Source organism: Convolutriloba macropyga, chromosome 3 (genome assembly GCF_964194025.1).
Source record: "Convolutriloba macropyga chromosome 3, txConMacr16.3, whole genome shotgun sequence".
Taxonomy (NCBI): Eukaryota; Metazoa; Xenacoelomorpha; order Acoela; family Convolutidae; genus Convolutriloba; species Convolutriloba macropyga.
This window is the reverse complement of record NC_134470.1, coordinates 81,688,034-81,713,242: the sequence shown is the minus strand read 5'-3', so window position 1 is coordinate 81,713,242 and position 25,209 is coordinate 81,688,034. Positions and strand designations below refer to the sequence as shown.

The window sequence follows — 25,209 nt, the reverse complement described above, 5'->3', positions numbered from 1 at the left end:
ATTATCGAGTTTAAATTTGCAAAAAAACGGAAAATTATAATTCCAGAAGACTCCTAAAGCCAGTGGAAGTTCAATTAACTAATTTTGTGAGCCTACGATGAATATTACAGCAATTTTAGGGTGTCAATTTCTAGTAACTTGAAACTTAAAGAAAGTGGGCTAAAAAAACATATTCGGTCCCATTTTTGATGAAAAAAGTCTGAATTTTGAGAAATATGGAATAAATTCTAACCGAAAAACTCGTATCGAAAAATTCGGCAACCCTTCTTTATCTTTAAAAATAAAATCAATACCATTACTGTTAATAAATTTAACATACTTTACCAAAATTGACGAAAATCTGTTCAAAAATACGCAAAATGTGAATAAAAGCAACGGAATATCTTTTATTCACAAAACTTTAAATCTCGATAACCCATTGTAAAACAAGAAAATCAAAAAAATCTTTTTGATTCCATATTCTACTCCAGGCGGGCTGTTTAATGATAACACTCACAGCTCTCTACGATCATTATATCGATCGGCCAAAATTGACAGAACAAAAAAATCCATTTGAGTATATATTTCCTCCCCCCCCCCCCCCACCCCTCACTAAAGTGGATCGGAACAACAATCCAACATTATGGTGTTATTAGCAAAGATATTAAACTAATATTGGAAACCAGTTAGAATCAAACCATCGATCAGCCCTTGAGTTGACGGAAAAGTTTTTTGTATTTAGCAAAAGCATTAACATTAATTTAAATCTAAAACTTGCGATTGTGGCATGAACTCAATTTTTTTTAATCAGAATGCTCCCTAAATTGTCCTAAAATCCAAATTTCACTACAATTTGGAGTATTCAATTCACTGTAAACAAGTTGATACAAAGATTGCTAAAGAACAAACATAATGCATAACAAGACATTTATAATTATAAAAGATGATGTTAAATTTAAGCTTTGATAGCATTAGGCTCACATTGTGTTTTAAAATAAAGTCTTCGAGAAACGCTTAAAGAGCCTAATTAGGAAATTTTCTAATTTTCCATTAGCTTCTATTATCACCTTTAAATTTTGCTTTGAAAACAACTTTATTAGATTTCAGGACAAATTTCTTTGTTTTTGTATAACTAAGAAATCAGTCAAATTATATGGTGACGTTCCATCATCATCATTAAGAAAAAAATCTATTTTTGCAAAAAAAAACAAATACAACAGCGATTGTCAACTTTGGATATTATAACTAACAATTCATCACGTAATCGTTGCTTCATATGTCTTCCATAGAATCTTCCACACTAGATCTCAATTCGTACTTATTCTTCTCAAACTTATTCTCTCGTAATCGACTGCAAAACCTGTATATGGATAATGCCTCAACAATGCTTCCAATTCGTATTCTATAGTTCTTCTAATTTTATATTATTACAGCAACAATCGAGTTTGAGTTCACCATGTACGTCAAAAAGCAACACCATATGTGAATAAGGCTTTTGTTGCTTGATACCTAAAACATATATTCTTGGAAAAAAATATCAATGATAAATTACAAAGAACCCAAAGATTATAATGAGATTGTTTAGATAATCTAACGTCAGAAGAATTATCAGAAAAAAATTTCCGCAGTGAAAACACCGGTTAATAGAAAAATGTGTGCGAAAAAGAAGTAGTTGAAAAAAATAACAATGCTTGAAAAATTAGACAATTTGACTTGCTTTGTTAAATTAGAGTGATTTATTTACTACCAATCAACACCAAATGTAGAATAAAAGTTCAATGACTTAAAAATGGTTAATCTTTAATGTTGTTTACGAGAATTTCATCTCACTAAATAGCCGAAAGAATCTCACCAAAAGAACAGGGCGAATGCATAAGTTGGTGGTCTACATGAAGAATAGATCGCGATGAGTTTCATTTTAAAATATATAGTGTATATTTAAAAATATATTTGATCCTGCAAAACAATAATTTCTTAAGGATTATCTGGTTTTAGGTTGGCATCTTTTCCAAAATTGTGGGCCATGTTTAACCCTCTTGAAATTGGGAATTTCAAAATTCTTTTGCGACGTTGGGTTTTGTTTAGACATAATGGGTTTTGTTTGCTGCGAAGGTTCTTTATTTGATCTTGAATTAATTTTAGTATTTTTTATTTAAATCTCTGCGGAAATAATGGAACAATTCGTAGAACAGAATTTGCAGAAAAAAAGGTCAGAAATTGTATTAATCTGGTTTTCATGAACGATTGTTGTTATCCACTCAATTTTTGCTGTGGAAATAGACCTTATAATTCTCCGCTGTAATATTAAAATTTCTTCTAGCAAAGTTTTCGTTGTATAACCGTAGATTAGTATATCTTATATTAAAGCTGCTCCTAAAGCATTTGTTTCTACCAGCAGTATCGTGCTCAGAAAATGTCAGCTTGTTATCGATCAGAATACTTAAGTATTTGCTAAGACATTTTTGTATTTATCAACCTCCTAGCAGTGAGCAATAAGCAGAAATTGATCGGCGGAAGACCATGGTAAAACATTTTTTGTTCTTTATTGTTAACCCACTCTCAGAAGAACAATTAGCAGCCTTACCGATGCCATTTTTGAGTGAACTGTTATGCAAATTCTTGGTTTCGCAAATTTGGTTGAGAAGAGCAATTATACAGAAGAAGAACAATATTGGACCTAGCACCGAGCCCTGCAGTACGCCTCATCAACTGATATTCTCTTTTTTTTTACAAAATGTGTACAATCACTCAGGTAATTTTTCATAAGTTCCAAAATTAGATCCAGAGATCCTAGCCACTCCATTTTTAAGAAAGTAAATATTTGTTTTAAGGTCTCAGATGCTTTTTTTTCGAATAAACCAAGCAAACCTGAGAGTTTTTCTCCTTAGCTTTTTCAAAAATTTAATAAACCATGTAATTGCTTGAATACAGGATGTGTCGGATCTCAAACCGAATTTGGCCACCCATTAACTTTTAAACTTTTCGCCAAAAGACAAGATGCGTTTAGAGACCAGTCTTTTTGAAATATTTCAAATTAGAACGGAGAACAATGGTGCGTCGTTTTGTACTTGGTTCTCATTGATCACCTAATTTTTAAATTGATACCACTCTTGCTCGTATAAAATTTTTGCAAAGACTCTTTTTTCAACACCTTTTCTGAAGATTCGCGTGAAGGAATCAACAACAACAGAGAGAGAGAGAGAGAGAGAGAGAGAGAGAGAGAGAGAGAAAGAGAAAGAGAGATAGAAAGAGACATTTTAAACAACTTTTATTTTATGCCATCAAGAACAGGTGTAGAAGTGTTGTTCAACAATTTTTTCAATATCTTGACATTCTTAAGTTTAAAAAAATATGAACACCATTGTAGTGCTTATTAACTTTGATCGGCAAGCAAATTTTTTGTCAGTAAAACTTTTTAAACATTTTTTGCGACGGTGTTAATAAACTTGGTGAGATCAGTTTATTCAGTCATAATGTCTGTCGATTTATACTTGCCACAAAACTGCCTGTAAGCTTAAAATAGGCTAATAGAACATTTTTCGAGGAAAAACACAGTTTTCCTAAGTTTGTCCCAACTTTGCATAGTTCGTTTGTATTGAAGAATTTGATGAAATCAGATATATTGCTCTAGCCCTATATTTCACTTTCAAGTTTTTCATCTTGGTCAATATAATTTGTTCTCACATTCCGCACTCCAGTGTTCGGAACAACGTTGTCCAGTGTTTCTGTTACTTTAGATATCTTGAACTAAATTTGTTTATTCGAGTCGCTATATGCAAAGATTTTTTCCATACTTCAATCTAGACAAGACATTTCTCTGAAAATATGATTCATTTCTCAAAATATTTTTGACTTCTGCTATAGAAGTCCTCATCAGTGTTTTTGGAGAGCATTTTGGAGTCTATTTGAAGTAGATAACTAACGGAGATGTTAGTTTTTATGGTTAGAGCTGTGTATTCGAGGCTTTAGAATACATAATTAATACAAGTGGAAGAAGTTTCCATTACACGGCTTCGATACGTAATGAAGGCTCTGAAAAATATTGCATGGTTTTTGTCAAAGCTTTGTTCTTGGATAAGCCAAACTTAAAGTCACCGCAGATTAAGACCATTGCCTTTGTTGGGTCTCTTTGGTATGGCAGCTGAAGTAATAGCAATTTTTTGGGCTAGTGGTTTTGTATGTTCCATGTTAGATAAAATGTTTTTTCGGAATGGATTGTTCAGGAAACTCTTGTTTTTGTTTTTCACTATTCTCAACTCTATTTTTCTCAACTGCTAATTCATCAACGTATTGTTCACTTAGAATAGAATGAAGCTGCAGTTGGTCAATGTTTGTTTTCATATAAATTTTTGATGTTGATGTAGTAGAATTAATTTTGATACCCTGATCCAAAACATAATCATACAACTCTTTATCTGCCTTAACTGAAGGTTCCTTCATAAAAACCGGTTTTCGGTTCAGCGGATAATAAATGTTTTCAGCAGTTTTTGCCTTGCCAAATCCTAGTCATGAGATCAAAACTCATCGACATTTTCATATTAGGAGGTAGGTCCCCGGGTTGTTGATTTGAGCCAACCCACGGTAGATTTCTATTGATGGTATATGAAAAATCAAATTGTTTCCAGACTTCTAGATACCCATAAAACTCTCCTTTTAAGCCCGACTAATGATTAGTTCTACTCATGAGAGAATGCAAATAAATTTTGGTTCAGCAAGTTTTCTTCACTTAGGCCCTGCATTGCTTCGGCGAACTGATTCGATTTCACTGAGTTGTAACAAAATTTCTGTTAGGTGAGATTTTCATCACCCTTTTCAAATTTTTCTTCTCCATCGTCCATATTTCCTTTCAATTGATCATTAAAAAATCTTTTTGAGTAGAACTTCTGACAAAGGCCATTTTGTAGGTTGTTTGGAATGGCAGTTGAAGTAATAGTAGCCTCTTCTTGGGCTTGTGGTTCGTGTGTTTCGTGTTGGACAAATTTTTTTTTGAAAAGGATTTTTCCAGAAATTCTCAATTTTGGAGTCTCACCTGCTAATAAATCAACGTATTTTTTACTTAGAATAGCAAGGAGCTCGAGTTGGTCATTGACTGTTTTCAAGAAATTTGTGGTTTTGGGTTGTTACAGTTAACTTGATCCTTAACATAATCAAACAGCTCTTTATCTGCCCTTTTTAAATGTGTTTTGGTTCTGCGGAATTTGAAAACTTTAGAGCGGTTTTTTCATCGTCAAATTCTAGCGATGAGATTGAAATATACCAATTTTGCTATATTAGGAGGTAGGCCCCTGGCGTCGTTCATTTGCGCCAACTTATGGCCGTTAACCAAGTCGTGATGATCAATCAAAAAACCTAACAGCCGATACATAAACAAGTAACATCTTTAGATACATTTTCAAGAGGCAATCTTTTTTGTATTTTGCTTCAGATAGTGCACTTCAGATTGTAATTCAAATAACTAGGTGTTCTCTTTTTCCAAGTCAAGCCTTATTTTATTTGGCCTTACGGAAGGAGAAACGTCTTCCTCAAGAGACATTAGAAACGCTATGTAGTCCACTTTTGAGTTTACGGATCGAATTCAGTTCAATGCTAATGCGTGCCAAGCAAGCAGCTGTTTTCTAGCACAATTTTCAAGCTTTAGTTTTGCCCCTCGTAATTTCAGCAGTCAACTTCTTCTATTACAAATTGATATAAAGGAAAAAACTTTCAGTATGTAAACTTAAAGCCAGAAAAATAGATTTTCTACAGGAATTTATTGAATTTAATTGTTTTTGAGCAAACTATCACGCAAATTGTTCTTGTCAACATTACCAGATCTACATTTAATTTCATTCACTCAAGAATTTTAAATTTATTGTAAAGTTTTTGTAAAATTTTAAGTTTTCTTTATTTAGATCGGTGCCTGCGAACTGATTCGTTTTCGTTGACTCGTAGTGAAATTTCTGTTAGATGAGTTCTTTGTCACCTTTTTTTGACGTCCAAAACTTTTTGTCCTCGTCCAACATTTTTTCCAATTGATCACTAAAAAACATTTTTAAATCGAACTTCTGACAAACGCTCTTTTTTTGGCTCTGTTTGATAAGGCAGTTGAAATAATAGTGTGTTTTTTGTTATATAAAATGTTTTTTCGAAACGGATTTTTCGAGAAAGTCTCAAAATCTCAGCTGCTAAGTCATTAAAATATTTTTTACTTAGAATATAATGGAGCTGGAGTTCATCATTGTCCTTTTTCAAAAAATTTTGTGGTTTCAAGTTGTTAGAGTTAACTGTGAAAATTTAATCCTAAACATAATCATACAACTCTTTATCTGCCCCATTTAAAGTTTCATCCATGGAAACGATTTTCAGTTCAGCGGATTTTAAAGTGTCGCAGCAGTTTTTTCTCATCGTCAGATCCTAACCATGAAATGGAAATATATCAAATTTGCTATAATAGGAGGTATGCTCTTCGCGTCGTTGATATGAACCAATTTATGGCCGATAACCAAGTTGTGATGTTCAATTGGAAAACCTGACACCATTTTATAAAGCAAGTAACATCTTCAGTTACAATTTAAAGAGGTATATTTTGTTGCTCTAAATATTGCGCTTCAGATTGTAATTCAAGCATCAGGGCTTCTTTTTTTCCAAGTCATGGCATATTTTACTGGTAGCTTGTCTAACGGAAGGAGAAACGTTTTCCTCAAGAGAAACTAGAAGTGCTGTGTAACCCGTTTTTGATTTTACCAATCGAATTCAAGTCAATGCTAAAGCGTGCCAAGCAAGCAGCTGTTTTCTCGTAATATTTTCTAGCTTTATCTTCGCCAATGTGTTTTCAGTAGTCAACTTCTTCTATTACAAAGTTATATACCGGAAAAAAACCTTCAAAATGTAAACTTGTAACCAGAAAAATAGATTTTCTATGAGAAATTATTGAAATTAATTGTTTTTGAGAAAATTAATATGAAAATTATTCTTGCGAACATTACCAGTATTGCATTTAGTTTCAAAATGTTTAATTTATTGTAAAATCTATTGTAAACTTTTAATTCGGTAATTAGACTAAAATATGCTGCAGGAAGAAATTTTTTAACTAAATCCTAGCGGCATCAAGATACGTTTCAATGGGTGGACAAAAATAGGGTCAGTGGTTTGGGATTGTCAATTATAGCTCCAGGTCTGATGATCTGGCAAACAAGTGTGGATTGCCAAAAAACTATCTGTCCTCTGCAGCTTGATAAAAATTTGCCGACAAAGGAAAACTTTTTTATTTCGTTTATGAAAATTCAAATCGAACTGTACAGCTTCTAAATTATTCGGTTACTGGTGTTTGCTTTTCTAATTTTGCTATGGACATTTTTGGCGAAATAGTTATTAAAAACTTTCGAGCAGACTCATTTTTGCTAAATACCAGATTAACATTTGTCCTCGAATCAGATATAATTTATTGTTAAAAAATGGAATGGCTGTTAAAAAAATAGAGAATGAAATGCGTGAACTTCTTTTAATGGGCATGTCAAAACTGCTCAGTCGTGTGTCTGCCGTTGTATCGCTCATTCTTTCCTTCGTACGTGCAAAATTCTATAAAGTATTGAATTTGGCTCATATTTTACTGACGAAATTGAGTGACATGACAAATTTAATCAAACATGATTCACGATTTTTAAAAAAATAAAAAGTCAAACCATCTTACTGAGAAAAAAACGGTTCCACATACCTGACATCTTGCTATTCATAAACACCACATTCTATTTTAAATTGTACACGTGAACTGTAGTTTTTTTACAATATAATTGAGAGGAAAATTTTAACATAAAGTAGGATTAGATTAAGAGACTCGATTTCGGTAAGGACAAATGTTAACTTTTTCTTTGCGGTTAATTTAAAAATGACAGATAATCATTTCAGTTCCACATTTTAGGGGGTACAAAATAGGGCATTGTAATTACTACAACAGAATTGGGCAAAATCTGAAAAACGGCTCTTCTTGGGTTCAAAGTAAAAGCAACTCGGCGGAGTGAAATTTATTCTATCAAACAAAAAGAAGCACGAGGATGAAAAAATAAAGGGGGGGGGGGGGGTATTTGAAACAGTGGAAAAAATTTGGTTGCAAGTTATAAATGTGACGCCGCAAAGATAGAGTTACTACAAAAGTATTCGTGAATGTACTAGCGTGCAATTTCAGTTCAGCTTTTGGGCAAAATTTCCGCGTGAAATTTGAGGTAGTAGAGCTGTTGGTTGGTTCGTTGGTTGGCTGGAATTTGTTTGACTTATCGGTACTAGAACCTACCAAGTTACCTAGCTATATGATAACTTGTGTTCATATAAGGCCATACAATGATTTCCATGAAAATTGAGACAAGTAGAAAAAGGAGAAAGAATTGGTTCCATTATAAATGTTAGTACGTGCGGCAGTCCTTTAACTGAAAGGGAAGAAAATAGAAAAGGCAGCCGGGAAAATTGTTGGTACGTTAAAATGTTACCGTTACCACCACGCGCAATGGAGCGTGCATTGGGTAGTGGAGGCAACAGCTCTCTTTTTGGGCTAATAAGTTCATTTGAAAGTCGGCTTCCCAAACCGAAATCTTGGTTGCAAAACTATGCAGTTTGATATTTTTTGAACAATTAAATTTAATTTATGACCCTTGGATTAAATTTAACCAGTTAAAACAGATATAAGATTTACTATTTGTTAAAATTTGCAATAGAAACTTGAAGGTTCCAATATTGAGTTTTCAAGCAACGACGACAAGACTAAGCATTAAATTTGCACAGCAGAAAGTTGCTAACGGTATTTCATTTTTGTTTAAAAAATATAGGTAATATTTGTGAAATTACGAAAGGCTTAAAAAGTAATTTCTGTGGCTTGTAATCAAAACGTTTTTGTAATGCACAATTATAGCATAGTTTTTTAAGTATCCTAATAGTATATTCACGGGTAACTTTAGAGTCGCGCACAGCTGGCGGAGAGGGGCGGTGGTGATCTTTGTCGAACTGATCAGAGCTGGCTTTGATAACGCACCTCAGTCTTGTAACGACAGCACAGAGATTTTATACGTATTTTTTTAAGAAAAGTTCCCTGCAAGGATAGTACTAGCAAATACGCTAATATTGGTGTGATATCATTGATGAAAATTTTTTCCATTAGGCAAATTATCTCCGACAACTTTCCGTCCTACTCATTTTTGCTAAATACCAGATTAACATTTGTCCTCGAATCAGATATAAATTAATGTTAAAAAATGGAATGGGTGTTAAAAAAATAGAGAATGAAATGCGTGAACTTCTTTTAATGGGCATGTCAAAGCTGCTCATTCGTGTGTCTGCCGTTGTATCGCTCATTCTTTCCTTCGTACGTGCAAAATTCTATAAAGTATTGAATTTGGCTCATATTTTACTGACGAAATTGAGTGACATGACAAATTTAATCAAACATGATTCACGATTTTTAAAAATAAAAAGTCAAACCTGACTGAGAAAAACGTCAAAACTGAGAAAAAACGGTTCCACATACCTGACATCTTGCTATTCATAAACACCACATTCTATTTTAAATTGTACAAGTGAACTGTAGTTTTTTCACAATATAATTGAGAGGAAAATTTTAACATAAAGTAGGATTAAGAGACTCGATGTCGGTAAGAACAAATATTAACTTTTTCTTTGCGGTTAATTTAAAAATGACAGATAATCATTTCAGTTCCACATTTTAGGGGGTACAAAATAGGGCATTGTAATTACTACAACAGAATTGGGCAAAAGTTGAAAAACGGCTCTTCTTGGGTTCAAAGTAAAAGCAACTCGGCGGAGTGAATTTTATTCTATCAAACAAAAAGAAGCACGAGGATGAAAAAATAAAGGGGTGGTATTTGAAACAGTGGAAAAAATTTGGTTGCAAGTTATAAATGTGACGCCGCAAAGATAGAGTTACTACAAAAGTATTCGTGAATGTACTAGCGTGCAATTTCAGTTGAGCTTTTGGGCAAAATTTCCGCGTGAAATTTGAGGTAGTAGAGCTGTTGGTTGGTTCGTTGCTTGGCTGGAATTTGTTTGACTTATCGGTACTAGAACCTACCAAGTTACCTAGCTATATGGTAACTTGTGTTCATATAAGGCCATACAATGATTTCCATGAAAATTGAGACAAGTAGAAAAAGGAGAAAGAATTGGTTCCATTATAAATGTTAGTACGTGCGGCAGTCCTTTAACTGAAAGAGAAGAAAATAGAAAAGGCGCCGGGAAAATTGTTGGTACGTTAAAATGTTACCGTTACCACCACGCGCAATGGAGCGTGCATTGGGTAGTGGAGGCAACAGCTCTCTTTTTGGGCTAATAAATTCATTTGAAAGTCGGCTTCCCAAACCGAAATCTTGGTTGCAAAACTATGCAGTTTGATATTTTTTGAACAATTAAATTTAATTTATGACCCTTGGATTAAATTTAACCAGTTAAAACAGATATAAGATTTACTATTTGTTAAAATTTGCAATAGAAACTTGAAGGTTCCAATATTGAGTTTTCAAGCAACGACGACAAGACTAAGCATTAAATTTGCACAGCAGAAAGTTGCTAACGGTATTTCATTTTTGTTTAAAAAATATAGGTAATATTTGTGAAATTACGAAAGGCTTAAAAAGTAATTTCTGTGGCTTGTAATCAAAACGTTTTTGTAATGCACAATTATAGCATAGTTTCTTAAGTATCCTAATAGTATATTCACGGGTAATTTTGAGTCGCGCACAGCTGGCGAAGAGGGGCGGTGGTGATCTCTGTCGAACTGATCAGAACTGGCTTTGATAACGCACCTCAGTCTTGTAACGACAGCACAGAGATATTATAAGTATTTTTTTAGAAAAGTTCCCTGCAAGGATAGTACTAGCAAATACGCTAATATTGGTGTGATATCATTGATTCAAATTTTTTCCATTAGGCAAATTATCTCCGACAACTTTCCGTCCTACTCATTTTTGCTGAATACCAGATTAACATTTGTCCTCGAATCAGATATAAATTAATGTTAAAAAATGGAATGGGTGTTAAAAAAAAAGAGAATGAAATGCGTGAACTTCTTTTAATGGGCATGTCAAAGCTGCTCATTCGTGTGTCTGCCGTTGTATCGCTCATTCTTTCCTTCGTACGTGCAAAATTCTATAAAGTATTGAATTTGGCTCATATTTTACTGACGAAATTGAGTGACATGACAAATTTAATCAAACATGATTCACGATTTTTAAAAATAAAAAGTCAAACCTGACTGAGAAAAACGTTAAAACTGAGAAAAAACGGTTCCACATACCTGACATCTTGCTATTCATAAACACCACATTCTATTTTAAATTGTACAGGTGAACTGTAGTTTTTTCACAATATAATTGAGAGGAAAATTTTAACATAAAGTAGGATTAAGAGACTCGATGTCGGTAAGAACAAATATTAACTTTTTCTTTGCGGTTAATTTAAAAATGACAGATAATCATTTCAGTTCCACATTTTAGGGGGTACAAAATAGGGCATTGTAATTACTACAACAGAATTGGGCAAAAGTTGAAAAACGGCTCTTCTTGGGTTCAAAGTAAAAGCAACTCGGCCGAGTGAATTTTATTCTATCAAACAAAAAGAAGCACGAGGATGAAAAAATAAAGGGGGGGTATTTGAAACAGTGGAAAAAATTTGGTTGCAAGTTATAAATGTGACGCCGCAAAGATAGAGTTACTACAAAAGTATTCGTGAATGTACTAGCGTGCAATTTCAGTTGAGCTTTTGGGCAAAATTTCCGCGTGAAATTTGAGGTAGTAGAGCTGTTGGTTGGTTCGAATTTGTTTGACTTATCGGTACTAGAAGCTACCAAGTTACCTAGCTATATGGTAACTTGTGTTCATATAAGGCCATACAAGGATTTCCATGAAAATTGAGACAAGTAGAAAAAGGAGAAAGAATTGGTTCCATTATAAATGTTAGTACGTGCGGCAGTCCCTTAACTGAAAGGGAAGAAAATAGAAAAGGCAGCCGGGAAAATTGTTGGTACGTTAAAATGTTACCGTTACCACCACGCGCAATGGAGCGTGCATTGGGTAGTGGAGGCAACCGCTCTCTTTTTGGGCTAATAAGTTCATTTGAAAGTCGGCTTCCCAAACCGAAATCTTGGTTGCAAAACTATGCAGTTTGATATTTTTTGAACAATTAAATTTAATTTATGACCCGTGGATTAAATTTAACCAGTCAAACCAGATATAAGATTTACTATTTGTTAAAATTTGCAATAAAAACTTGAAGGTTCCGATAATAAGTTTTCAAGCAACGACGTTAAGACTAAGCATTAATTTTGCAAAGAAAGTTGCTAACGGTATTTCATTTTTGTTTAAAAAATATAGGTAATATTTGTGAAATTACGAAAGGCTTAAAAAGTAATTTCTGTGGTTTGTAATCAAAACGTTTTTGTAATGCACAATTATAGCATAGTTTCTTAAGTATCCTAATAGTATATTCACGGGTAACTTTAGAGTCGCGCACAGCTGGCGGAGAGGGGGGGGGGGTGGTGATCTTTGTCGAACTGATCAGAGCTGGCTTTGATAACGCACCTCAGTCTTGTAACGACAGCATAGAGATATTATATGTATTTTTTTAAAAAAAGTTCCTTAAAAGGATAGTACTAGCAAATACGCTAATATTGGTGTGATATCAGAGATGAAACTTTTTTCCATTAGGCAAAATATCCCCGACAACTTTCCGTCCTACCCACTAATTTTAATCTGGAAGCCGCTCACTTTTTCGAACGCGAAAAAAAAACAATAAATCGTCGTAGCGTCAAAATCGATAGTTGTAGTACAGGAATAACAACCATTTTGTTATTTATGAAGATATTCAGGGAAGAATAGAGAGCTCTTTTTTCGTCTAAGTGAGCTTTATTTCATTTTTCTGCCAAGTGTAATAGTCTGTGTTTGAGTAGAACTGGAAAGCACAATCTATGGTAATGTAGGTGGTATATGTCAATCTAAACTACCAACATTTTTCATTCAACAGACATTGTTATGTTGAAAGCATTCCGTAACGGACCCCGCATGCGTCACAGAATAACAAATAACGACCCACTGCTTATATTATAACACACTGCCAAGTATACAGGGGCTGTTAGTAGGCCTCTAGGAATATTGGCCGAGGGGGGGTTAACCGACGATGGAAAAAATGACGCATCTTGTCAATCGCCTCGCCTATTGCAAAAATGGAGAAAATTTTGAACCGAATTTAAGCGAGCAAATTATTGACCAATCAGAATTTCTATGAACTGCGTAGGCCTATTAGTCCTAAGTGCAAATTTGGAGTATTATATGGGGGGGGGGGGTGGGGGGATTATAGAAAAGAGATCCAAAATGACAAATCTAACCGATAGCTTAATTGTGATTGATCGTCAAAACTGATTGTTCGACATTACCAATTCGTGTGGGGTGGAGGTTTTAGGTTCAATTAAATTCTCATTTTCGGTTGTCGGTTAACTCGACAATCGTCTGCTAGTATTATTATAATAGTGGTTGTGGTGGCAGGATACGAAAGCGGAACGAACGGAAGGAGGAATAGTAACAGTTTGCAAAACGAAGGGTGGTATGTGCCCGCGGATGGGGAGGGGGGAGGGGGGAGTCGGAGGGGGAGGGGGAGGTTTAATTTGGAACCTTAAGGCGGGTCGCTTGTTAAGGGTTGTAAGTAATGACGTACGTCACTTGTTTTTACATTTTGTTCACGCCAGTTGTTTCTCAATTGGTCACGGCATCTGATAGTGAAGTTGGGTCCATTTAAACAACTTATCTCAGTGATCGGAAAGTATCTTTCAAACAAAAAATCGCCTAAATGTATTTCATTAATATCAATTAAACCACTGTCCGTAATCTCACAAACCATTCACTCAATTTTTTCAGAGAAAATAATTTCGGACCACTACTTGAACAAATATTGCTTTCTCATTGACATTGATTTATATAGACTGGGGCCATTAAAAGACCATTAAAAAGCGAAAAAGGCATATTGAGAATGAAAGGAAGGCATTAGAAAAAACCAGCCAGAAGATTCCAGGACGGAGTCGAAGTATAAATTAGGCACCAGCCAATACTAATTGAAAAAAATTATCTATTTGCTTAGTTATACCGCTCATTTTGAAATAAGTAAGCAGGAAAAATAAAACAAAAAAACATTTGACATCCTGATTCTGAAGATTTTTCGTAACTTTTGATTACAAAACAAATATTTGAAGTTGACCATGTAATGCTGTTATGAGTTATTCAGTGAAGAAATTGCAGTTTGGGGTGACAGATGGAAACGAGTATGTCCAGACCGTCTCATGTTCAGACTTTCTTGCGTTCACCAGACTTTAATGAGCTCATGTCAAGACTTTCGTGCGTTAGTTTTCAGGGTTTTGTGTTTTGAGATATTTCGAGACTATGCTGGCAAACAATGCCTTGTGGACAGGTGCACTAGAATCCTAGTGACCGGTGTTTCATGCAGCAATACCTCGGGGACAAGTAAGCTGGCTCCACATTCCTGTGACGTCTCGCGACAGGTAACAGTGGCAATCCAGGTACAGATTTTTCCGTCGCCAGTACCTTGGCAATAGTAATAATAATTCCGCATTCAAACGATGCCTTGAGGACAGGTACCAGTAGAAATCAGGTGGCAAAAACTATGAATCAAGCACTCCGAATCCACTCGCATTTTATGCCGTGATGACTGATGCAAACGAAATAAATTTCCTCGGAGCCTGTCAGAGGAACAAACGGATTGGATAACGATCACGCCTATTTTCAAATCACCAATCGATAGATACATTCCCTTCTAAAAATGGAAACCAAACTTTTCAACTGAATTGATAGCAATTGCTTCAGAAACTCAAACTCATTGAAGCATCAAACTTCAATGGTGTCAGACAAGAAGATGATGTCTTTCCACGGACTCATGTCGGGAAAAATGAAAATACATTAATCCGCTATTTCAATTGCGACGGAAACTTCTATGAGGCTGCTGTTAAACATAAGATCGGAAACAAACGGCCTACAGTCGAAAATCTTATCGTACAGTTACAAATCTGTAAAACTCCCATCAGTAGGAACCCAAACATTTTTGTGGACTTTTCCAACCTTATCAATTCTGCCGTAACAACTTTCAAACGCTACTCATTTGTTCCTTCTAACGACTTAAAATTTTCAGTCGACAAAATACCCCCTAAGCAATGAATCAAGTTTGTGTTGATTTTAGTCAGAACCCTATCCAACAAAGAAAATGTTTTCTTTAAGATTGAATGGGAATAAACAAATAGGAGTCGGAACAAGCCATTTAGCTTGATCGACTGCCATTCTAATGTTAAATCACTTCCTCTGTCTTTGTGTAAAGTTTTTGAAAGCGAACGAGTTAATGAGTTTCGCCACATTTTGCACGACATATCTTTAGATTTGTCGTGGCAAAATTCATCGTGTAGCAGATCAAAACACACCTGCCGGGTCCAGTGATGTATTGCGAATCATATTACTCTCCTTCTTGATGAACACGCGAATTCAATTAATTTGAAAATCAACAAATACAATACAAGCGGGACCTCCAATCACCAGAACTAGTGGAATTTGAAAAATCTGGCCTCTTACACAACGACGGGTCAAACACTTTTCTGCCAGTTACTACAATGGTATCTATTTGTAATAACAATGCATTTTTTTCAAAGTAACCAGTAGAGTGACAGTAACCATTAGCTATGGCATTATTTCAACCAATCCAGACCTATCAACATAACGGTAAGGCTACAGCACTGTGGCAGGAAAAGTTTTATCATAAAAAAAACGATAGAATTACATCATTTTCCCTCTTAAAATACGGATATGGCAGAGCAATTTTCTCATCCATCAGGTATTTGTCTGCCAGTTCTGCCTGGCAATGAATTCGCTGCGCTCTTAGGCCTGGATCAATAACATTGGATTGAAGAAAAGGAGCGTTCCGGTACGGAGCGAAAGACAGGGTTCTGGTACGCAGCTACTTTTCGCAAAGAAGTGTTTGTAGATTTGGGCGTTGACTGGAGTGCTCCCCAGCAAGCTCCCAATCCATTTTCATCGTTTTAGTTTTTCTACAACTACAGACAAGAATGACTGTTTATTTTGGATGTACAACCTAAGAGCAGTCTGAATAATGTAAATTGTTTTTGCTCAGAAAGTAAAAAACTACTTCAACAGAAATACAAGATAATACTAGACAAAGTGACCAAATTTTTAAATTAAAATAATGAATTAGTCAACGATCGAAAACCAAAGAAATCTTTAAGACATTGAAAGCAAATCGATTCAAATTCTGCAAGAATTGTGTCACCAACACAATACTGGTCTCTACGAAACAGGATTTCTCCAAATCGTCGGAAACTACAGAAAAACAATCGCATAAGTTATTGAAAAAGTTTCAGTTAAATTCAAGATTCAAAGAAATTTACACAAAAGTTTTTGGACGACTCTATAAATGGTAACGCAGAACAAATTGAACATGGCGAAAAAAATAACACACGTCGCTTGATAGCACACTATGGCTTTACTCACCCAACAAACCAGCCAGATTGAGACGAATTTAACGCACGACTTCTGTATGAGGCACGGTAAACCTAATGATTTTCGACTAACTGGACGCGATATGCGGAGTAATCTGTTAGGAAGGTTAATGAAAAATCGAGAAAAAAATGTTGCCTTGCTTGCAGACACTATGGTTATGTTTATGCAAGTCTCAGTTACGTCGGAGGAGAAAAATTGCCTGCGATTCTTGCAGAAGAGTGACTCTGAGGACTATGCCAAGATTTTTGGAGTACTATGGAATTAAATTCGAAGCACTTAACTCAAAGGCGTGTGTGCATTATGCCCTCTTACAAACAACCATAGACAACGCATGTCAATTTACAGAACTCCAAAAATTAAATCCGACCATTTTAGATAGATTATTTAGTGTATTCTCTAAAAAACGATGAACTGGGAATGCAAAATGTATAATGATCTAAAAATGAGCTTCGTCGGGCAAATCTGTTACGACTAATTGTTGCTCATTTTAAGCAAATATTTGTTGTAGCGTTCAAAAAGACAGTATAGTTGCACAAATGGAACGTACAAAACCCAATTCCAGAATGGGTTAAAACTATATAGGAAAAATCATTATTTGCTTGCATAATTAATTGTTTTCTCTCAGTTCGAAAAAAATTTAATGCATAGAGCTTCTAAGGCATTTGTCAGCGAGTCACTTACATATTCGTCTTGTGTGTTTTCCTTGGGTGCCAGTCCATTTGGTTCCTTTGGATTGAGTTAATTAGGAAATTCTGTTTTAGTTCTGTGGTCCTTAATGTTTAATCACAAAAGGTTTTTCGGCTCCATGAAAAATTTGAAATTAGACTCAGTCTGTTTGTTGACGATTTATTTGCTTAATTGAAAATTGCAGCAAATACGAATCTCAATTTGACATTCTGGTTGGACTTTTAACACCGATTTGATTGATGATACCATTCATATCACAAATTTTTGTTGTTCAAATAAAAGAAAATTTCTATTTTTTTACTTTAAAATTCATTTTGATATAACCCAATGTTTTTGATTTCCAACAGACTGGCTGAAATTAGACTGCTTCTCAAGCAATTTTGATCAATCCAATTTAGCAATGAAACAATTCGCAATGTCGTTTTTTGTAATTATTATTGGTTCATCTGCAGAACTATTGATATTAGCTTCTTTTTGCCTTAGTTTACGATACCTTACAATATATGATCTGATTTTTACAGTTTGATAAAGTATGAACAAAAATTGCCAGTTCTCTATTAATGTTCATTGCTTATATGAGTCACGATATAGCATATTTAGATCTGCTTTCAATGAAGTAAACAAACACATTAATAAGTTAAGACTACGTTCTGGGGAAATGCTTAGAACATAGCTTAGAACATGGTCTAAACAATTGCCTCAAAAGATCAATAAAATCTATGGGGTCTCAAGTAATTACTAAACAAACTCGAGTAGTTAATGTGTTAATCTGACTGATGAGTTTTAAGAACTCAATGCTCAATTGTACACATTTGTTACCTGTTGCGTGATTCTTCCCTTGAACAACACTGACGTATTTTGAAAATGTATAAAAATATAGCCCATGTTGGAAACAAAAGGGCCACAAGACCTCAAAATTACGAAATTAACTATGATTTTTGACAGATTGTATTTTAGTTGTTCGGGTTGAAGTGGCGGAATTGTAAACTGTGTGGAATTTTGTTGCCCGCAAAAAATTGGTTTGACGCCCCGACAATAATTGTCAAATCATATTTCGACCACCTCACCCTGGTTGCTTTTAGTCATATTTGTTCGTTGTTCGTTTCTCGTTTTCGCTGACAGTGATTTGTTCAAAGATTTTGTCAAAATATTCACGAAATGACAAAAACTTACCTGAGTTATTTGGGCTATGTTGAGACATGGCATTATACACGATTAAAATCTAGTCAACAATTTCTTAGCGGGGGTCAAAGTTGTCTAAATTCGAAATAGGAGTTGATAAAATTTTAGTGGCAAGACTCTGTTACCCAATGCAACCCCAATGAAGAAGGAGTCGGAGTAAGTGAACAGAAAAGAAGAGTAAAGTGTGTCAACCCTCAAAATTACCAGCTGAGCTGTAAAGCGTGGGTGTTTTGATGGGATTTTGGTTTTTAGAAGTTATCGTTCGATCTGTTGTCGAAAAGAGACACTCAACTTTATTCCGCTTTGGCAAGAAGAGATTTGAAGATTAAAAGGAAATAACTCTTTTAATCTTTTCAATCAATCCCTATCTCGCCTCCCCCCCCCCGAACTCACATTCAATGATTAAGCATTCATATTTCAACTTTACCTTACCCTATCGAAGGTAATTTGTTCGAGATTTCTCTATTTTGCAAACCCATTTCAATCTAAAGAAGTTGAAACAATAAAACTATGTCAAATTAATTTATGATTGCGATGCTTGATTTTACTATTTTTCCATCCTGGTTTCAACAAAAATGGGCATATAACATTTACAACTCAAATTGTTATGTAAAATAAAAGAGTTATTCAGATCATTCTTTTCAGTAATTTTTTGAGAATAATTGAAACCAAAAGTTATGTTGCAATGAAGTCTTGTAAGATTCTTGCACAAAATATAAACCATTCAAAATCTTGCTTGAAAATGGAGTCTTTTCTGCTGGTACCTCCCCCCCCCCCCTTAGAAGTACGTTATGATGCCCATAGATACAGAGCGCGTGCTATTTACTAACGAAATCTTTCAAATTATGGCCCACGTTCTTGTATTCTTGTATATATATATATATATATATATATATATATATATATATATATACATTGATTTTTTAAATGGGTCAAATCTCATTTTTTTCTATGCTGCTCCTTTTTATTTTTTAAAAAAATATTGTAAAAATGTTCTATCAAGAGATTGTTTTCATTAGAAAGAACGAACTCGTTGTGAGGAATGTCCAAGTGTGAGGAAAGTATATAATTATTAATGCTGAAGAGATAACAATAAAATCACATCAAGCACAACTCAACGAGTTTATTTTTTTATTAGATCAAACAGCTTTTCCATTTTGTGAGAAAAAATGTTGCGAAAATACTATTTTTTAAAGACGCAAGTTTTCTTAGACACTTGTTTATTTTAAAAGCACTGTTATATTTATTTCGTAGTTTGAATTTTATTATTACTGCGAGCTCACCCATTGCTGACTTAAAATCTATGTTGATTTCCTGGCAAAAAATTCCAAGTTCAGCAATCAAAATCTAAAATGACATATGATGCAGTGACTACTTGCGTTTTTCAAACTACAGGTTCCATCTTGTAAACATATATAAAAGTCTTTCATTGATGTCACAATTAATCAATCTTTATCAAAATTGATATTCACAACACATTGCTTGTCTATGTTATGTGATATGTTAGTTGCAAAGAAACGTTCTCGGCAACAGGAATGAAGTGTTGACTCTAAGACTGAGGATTATACCGGGTTCCCACTTCGGTTAACTAAATAATCGATCAACCAATATACTTATGCAAGATATTAGATTGAGTGAAGACCTTGTCGGTGTTCACTCCACAACCCAACCAGACGAGTATTAAAAAAGTCGATGGAACGTTAAGACAATAATCACTAGGTAATTCAGCTTACTACAGACTGTTTTAGTGGTCTACTTGGTTCACCATTCTGTAGTACATGGGTTGACTGAACTTGCCAAGTCTTTTACAAGTAGGCAGGCCTACCCTCAGAGTAGCTTCACTATGTGGTCTCCTGGAAAGAACTTGGCCAATTGATACTCTCAGAAATCAATCGTCCTGATGTTGTCACCGGCCTTAATGTTGTTCTCCGTTTTTGTTTCCTAACCTAACCTAATTGTCTTTTGGTTGATCGCGATTTTTATAGAGTAACTAAACTAGTATATATCCAGTTATTTTAAGCTTGAAATAAAGATTCGGTTCAAATATATAAACATGCAATGTGAGGTTACAAATTCTGTACGTTTGTAAGTTTTTAATTCAAAAGAAAACTGGATTTAATTAACACTTCCTAATTTTCGGAAATTCTTTCATAAATATGATACTCTAGGTCCTTAAATTGGGTTTTTAATCCTACAATAAGTGTGTGAAAATTCGGTGGTAGATCTAACATAGAAATTTTATCAGAATACATGTTTTCTCATTAAATTGTTCTTATCGGATTAAATTTCTTCGCCCTTATTATCTTTGTACGGTTTTAAATTTAGAATTTGTTTCTTTGTTGGGGAATAATTCAAGGTCAGCATTAATTTAGTTCTTCTCCGAAAACGCTAAAGTTCAAGTTTCGGTTACCACAGAAAACACCCGTTTTAACTCCTATGTCATCAAAAAAACCCTTTCTATCATATTGAGAGCTTTACAAAAAATCGGAAGTTCTTATGTTTTTTCATTTCAAATTATATATCTTTATCATTTTCAATGTTTACTCATTCAATCGTTCTCATCAGTTTAAATTTCTTCGCTAATACTATCGTTGTACCATTTCAAAATTAGAATTTGCTTAATTGCTGGGGAATAATTCAGGGTCACCATTAATTAGATCGTTTCCGAAAACGCTTATGTTCAAATTTCCGTTCCTGCGTCCCACCCATTCGGACTAAACAAATCTCCTGAATAATAAGGGAACCATAATTAGCGGTACGATAGTTTAAGTCAACTTGTGTGTCTTCGATTCGCATTTTTCCTTCTAGGTTAAACTTTCTTCCATGTTAGTTCTACTTCCAATATCTCTGATTTGATCAGTTGACAACTGGTTCCTGGATGTTCATTGTGTGTTATCCACACAAACCTTCCTTGCTAGCCAAATAGCCGCAAGTATGAGTCCCAAAATCCATAAGACATAAGCGAATAGGCCGGCCAATTCTGCTACTGTGTTCGGCCAGGAGGGCTGGAAACGAAGTTTTTTGCTGCTGTGTGTTTTGTACTTTGTCTGTATTTGCCAATCTTTTCTTTAATCAGTTGAAGTGTTACGTCCAGCGCTGAAACTGGATCTTGGAGCTCTGATTTAAACTATGTAACTTCAGTGTCTGACGCTCGTTATATAACGTCATTGTCCGCTGAAAAACTTGGGACACTCGGGATAGTAAAAACTTCGACGAGTATCTCCGGAGTGCTTATAGTGGTTATTGTTGCAGTCGGCTATACGCATTCTACAAGATCAGGTAAGATCACCAATGCATCAGTTTGATTAAGCACTTTTTCGTTGCATGGAGGGTCCACCAAGCATATTTTTCACCACGGGAGAGAATTTCTATCCATCTAAGTACGTTATTTTGCAGAGGAATTGCTGCTCATCTGACGCATATAAAAAAGTGATAGATTTACCCAAGCAGACGGCAGTTGTCAAAATTGGCCATTCAGTCACTTCTCGTACACATGTTTTCAATGCCGCCAACTCAAATTCGTAAAGTAGGGCCGTTAAACATAAGTGATCTTGTGCGCTCACGAACGCCACAAGGTTCGTGCAAAACTTTAACTGTGGCGTACCAGGGCATGGTAGATAGTCTTCTTTATTTATCTCGGCGTAACCGCCTTCTCGTCTTGACACAATTAAATAGTTCCGGTCTAATTTCATGGTTGCTGCCGTTGTAGAGTTATTGATGAGTTGGGTTACTGCGATTGCTTTGTAGGCGTCGAGAATGGGCTCTCCATTGTACACCGAAATCGTCACATTAATCAGTCCGTCGTCGTCGTTGAGATGCACATGTGACTAGTGCTAAACTGTGATATAGACAGGAATCTTTTGGGCAAATTGTTAACTGTTTTCCACTAAATTTCAATTTTGAGATCCTTTTTTGTAATTCCAAACAAAGTATCAGTGCTGCAAGTAGTTTTCCATTTGCTAAAACCCCCAGACTGGTAGCCAAACGTGTCTTCTGCTGTGTTATATATTTGTAGCTTGCTCTGTAATGCATTCAATGTCCGAGTTACGTTGTTGATTGCACTCTGGGCTCAGAAACAAACATAAAAACTTCCACTCTGCGGTGATCACAAGCTTGTTGTATGCTTTCTATCGTTTGTTGCATATTGTTCAAGTATTATTGCAGTCTCAGAAAACTGTCCTACGGGTAAATTAACAATCTTTAAGTGTCTTTGTGTAGCTTCAGGCTGCTGCTTGCCAGAACATGGACAGATTCGTTTCCCTCGTCGTTAAGGTGACCTGTATGTGATTCAAACTTGTGTAGTCTCCCTTCCACGAGTTCCATCTTCTGTTTATTCCTATCACAAACAAGAAGGGAGGTGGTCCCTGACTGGTTAGTTAAGATCTGTCTGGTTAGTAAAGATCTTCACCTCGTCGATTATTTGCTTTTTTCTCTTTTCTGCTCTGCCATACTCTGTCTTAATGGAAGAGACTAAATCATCAAAGTAGTGGTGTATTAGTAGGCTCAATTCCTGGTTGTTGCAGAACAATTGAGCTGAACCATGTCTCGTTCTGTATTTCTTGAAGGACTGCTGTAAACTGAAGATTTTTTTGAAGCTCCTCGTTAATATGTCTGGGAAAAGGTGTCACAATGTCATTTGTTTTAACTGTCAAAGGGTCTGTTGAAGATTTTGGAGTCTGTGGTACAGATTGAGCGCTAGATTTTTCACTCAGAGTTGTTTGAAATCATACAGCAGTTGCAAATATTATAATCCAAAAGTTGAACATCATGTAAAAGTTTACTGCTCCAGATAATAGCATCCCTATAAATGCAGGAAAAACAGTACAAAAAATTTGTTACTATTTTTGTGAGTTGTTTTTTTTTTGGCAAAATTTGTCAAAGAAAACAAAATCAGTTTATTGTTAAACGAATTCCAATTGCATGCCAATATTCTTTCATTCCATTTTTAGATGAAATTTTAATATAATTATTTACCCCAGTGTTTTTTGCACAAAATTAATTCCAGAGATGTTCTGAAACACTAAACAAAAACAAATTATATATATATATATATAAATTTATATATTTAAATATATATATATATATATATATATATATATATATATATATAAATGTTTATATATATATATATATATATATATATATATATATATATAAATGTTTATATATATATATATATATATGTATATATATATATATTTATATATATATATATATATATATATATATATATATACGGCAAAAGTACATAAAAATGTATATAATCAAGTACGTTATTCTAATTTTAGCCTTATATGAAAAATCAGCAAAAAAACAAGGTTGAAGCAAGTTCATTCGTAATCTAGTATGCATCCTGTATTTTAAGCTGAGAATTTTCATTAATGTTTCTGAGTCTTATCAATTAGAGAAAATCAGAACTGCCATTTTCTATCAAGGTCAGTATTTGTTGAATAAACCGCCTATGAACTCCTAACTTTGTTAGCCTTTTTAGTTTCTTCCTAAATTGAATCTAAAGGTCTGAGAAATAGAACATTGTTAGTACTTCTGCTAAAAAAAATCCTATTTCGTTTTAGTTTTCCTAAGATATTTTATTTTGGAAACCCGATTTCTATACAGCCCACTTGGACTTGATTAATCTTCTGAAAAAACTATAGGTAAACAATTAAAAGCATTGCATTGATAAAGTGAAAGTACAATACAATTACAAGTAGAATTGTTATGAAGTTCTGTCGAGTCCTTGGTCTCCTTCATTATCGTAGCCTATTAAATACCAGTTCTGTAAGTTTTCCCTTAAATTTTTTGTACGACTATCTATACAGAATGCTTTTTTGCACAGAACTGCCTGTAATGTCCTTCGTGCCCGCATCGGCTGGAGGTCACCCGAACTCTCGACTGGGATTGCTGATCCCCGATGATGAACTCCTGTCCTTTCTCTCCCTTGATCGGATGCTCTAAAGACCAGTACCTTTTTTGATTACCAGAAAGGACCAGCTGAACTAAGCGGAAGTAAAAATTTGGGCTAAATGCTAACACCTCCATATCTGCTTGTGTGCTGGCATCTCTGATGTTTCGCTCCTCCTATTGTAGCGGTAGTACTCTAATTATCACCATCATCGTCACGCCTTGTTTCTGGCTGAGATTCTGTTACGTTACTGTTGCCCAGGTCAATGGCCAGGCGATCCATGACAACAAACCCCACGAGAAACACCTTGCAGAGTTCACTCTTTAGGTTTTCTTCTCTTAGCCCGTTAGTGAATGTCCAATGGGCCAGACGATCCAATTCTTGGTCCGTCTTTTCTGAATGCTTATGATAATATTTTTAATAACCCTGTCTGCCCATTTTATGAGGCTTTCATCAATTTTTTTATTCAAACCCTCATGTGATGGCATTTCTCAGAGACAGACAATTTGATTATGATAGAACGAAGCAAGATAATTAAAGATCAATAATTTTTGAGGTCTAAATTTAGTTTCAAGAACTTTCAAGTTAGCAAAATAATTTAATATATGCAGAAAATTTTTTATACACAAAATCCTTCTATCGTTAACAAGAATATCAGTTTCTTTATAGAGATTATCAAAATTTACATGATCCCTAAACCTATGCGATAAGTTCTTGAGAAACTTACTCAAATTTCAATACTTTTTCCCCTTAACATTATGTTTCTTTTTTTCGTTAAAAAGTTTTTTTTTTATTCGTGGTCTATTCCGACTCTATGCGGATACTTGACCTCTCGCCTCTCTCTTGTTTTGCAAGGGAGAAGGCGTCATTGTCTATTTTTGGTCCTAGAAATTCTAGGCGTTAAGTTTTTGAGAAACTTGG

General features: G+C 34.7%; 1 protein-coding gene across 3 annotated transcripts in view; it reads right to left on the bottom strand.

The window, feature by feature from the left end:
- Nucleotides 1-25,209, bottom strand: part of LOC142336519 (uncharacterized) — a 97,578-nt gene that overhangs the window by 65,448 nt on the left and 6,921 nt on the right. For 2 of the 3 annotated variants that reach the window (XM_075385424.1, XM_075385423.1), the window contains exon 1: nucleotides 7,673-8,300. The exons of the other annotated variant lie outside the window; for it this stretch is intronic. The gene's annotated coding sequence lies outside the window, so the exon portion shown is untranslated. Of the gene's footprint in view, nucleotides 1-7,672; nucleotides 8,301-25,209 lie in introns of those variants that run through there. 3 annotated transcript variants of the gene reach the window in all.